Source organism: Trichechus manatus, unplaced genomic scaffold, assembly GCF_000243295.1.
Source record: "Trichechus manatus latirostris isolate Lorelei unplaced genomic scaffold, TriManLat1.0 scaffold00017, whole genome shotgun sequence".
Classification (NCBI taxonomy): domain Eukaryota; kingdom Metazoa; phylum Chordata; class Mammalia; order Sirenia; family Trichechidae; genus Trichechus; species Trichechus manatus.
Genome location: NW_004443953.1, coordinates 26595625 through 26597734, shown reverse-complemented (window position 1 = coordinate 26597734; position 2110 = coordinate 26595625).

Sequence of the window (2110 nt, the reverse complement as noted above, 5' to 3'; positions counted from 1 at the left end):
CAACACTAAGGACTGGGAAGTTGTGCCTTCTTACAAAAATGGCGAAATCTCACTACGGACAATTTAGAATTACAATGGCCAGTGTGGGGAACTTTTCATTAGATACACTGACCTATTTAAGAGGAAAACTTGAGAAAAACAGTCCTCTAACTAGTCAAAAAGGAGCCCTGGTGGTACAATCGTTAAGTGCTTAGCTGCTAACCGAAAGGTGGACAGTTGGAACCCACTGGCCTCTCCACAGGAGAAAAGACATGGCGGTCTCCTCCCATAAAGATTACAAAGTAAGAAACCCTGCGGGGCAGTTCTGCTGCATCCTGTAGGGTCACTATGTGTTGGAATTCACTCCACGGCACGCTACAACAACAGCGACTAAATAAAAGGAATGGGATGCTATTTTGACTGGTATGCCAAATCCTCCAGAAAGTCTCAGGAATCTAAAATAACTTCATTGCAAGATTCATTACAGAAGGCAAGTGAAAAGTTAAAAACTTAGGGAACTTCAAAGATAGATGGTCATCTAGGACAAAAGACTGACACCATCTCCTGTGCTCCCCCAGCCTCACTTTATCCTTCTTTACCTGGAATTCCAGCTGTCTGCTAACTCCCTATCTCAACTCCCCTTTTTCACTGAGGAACCAGCTAAACAACTCCTTTTTAGGGTCAGATCTGAAACAGATGAGGGTGAAACGCCTAGTATATCTTGACCATTCCATGGTCAAGAATGAACTGAGATCTGTAATTAAAGAATTTCCAAAGCCCGGGGATAACCCTCAAAAATGCTATGAAGAATTTAGGATTCTAATTGGTGCCTACCACCCCAGCTTGCCAAATCTTTATTAATTAGTATGCATGCCTTTGGAGCCAGAGGAGGCTCAAAAATGTTTCCAGGAGGCTGAATGGAGCAAGCTGGAGGAAGATAGTAGAAAACCTCAGTCCTCTGACTCATCAAATATGAACAGTTACATAAGTTCACTGATGACCTTTTTCTTTTTTCTTCTTGCTGTTTTTAAGAATATACACAGCAAAAGATATACCAATTCAACAATTTCTACATGTACAACTTAGTGATATTGATTACATTTTTTGAGTTGTGTAACTATTTTCACCCTCCTTCTCTGAATTGTTCCTCCCTCATTAACATAAACTCACTGTCCCCTTCAGTTCCTTTCTAATCTTTCAAGTTGCTGTTGTCACTTTGATCCCATATAGATAGTTCTTAAAAGATCCTAATATTCAAGGCAGACATTTTTTTTTTTACTAGTTACACTAAACTGTGGTTTGGTTTTAAGATGACTTCAGGAGATATTTTTGGTTTAAAATGTAAAGATTATCTCAGGGCAATAGTTTCAGGGGTTCATCCAGTTTCCATGGCTCTAGGAAGTCTGGAGTCCATGATAATTTGAAATTCTGTTCTGCATTTTGCCCCTTTTGATCAGGATTCTTCTAGAGAATCTTTGATCAAAATGTTCAGTAGTGATAGCCAGGGCACCATCCATTTCTTTGGTCTCATGGCAAAGGAGACAGTTGTTCATGGAGGTAATTAGCCACACATTCCATATCGACCTTCTATTCCTGACTCTCCTTTCTCTATTGCTGCAGGTGAATAGAGACCAATTGTTGTGCCTTGGATGGCCGCTTGCAAGCTTTTAAGACCCTAGGCATTATGCAACAAACTAGGAGGTATAACAGAAGCACTAAACATCTAAACATGTTATTAGGCCAACTAATTGGGATGTCCCATGAAACCATGATCCTAAACCTCCAAGCCAAGGAACCAACCAAATCCCATGAGGTGTTTCATTGTGCCTAAGCAGCTTCAGCAGCTGCTCCTTTTTTTTTTTTTTGTAATTGTTGTAAATATATCTATCACACAACTTCTGTCAACTCAACTTTTTACAGGTATACAACTTACTGACCACAATTACAATAATCAGCTATGCAACCCTACCCTTAATCAATGTGATTTTTCCATCCTTGTTAACCCCACTTTTATCACTCCGTCCTGCCCCTGGTAACCACTAATAAACTTTGGTCGCTATACATTTGCCTCGTCTTATCTTTTTATATTTAAGTGAGATCATACAATATTTGTCCTTTTATGATTGACTTA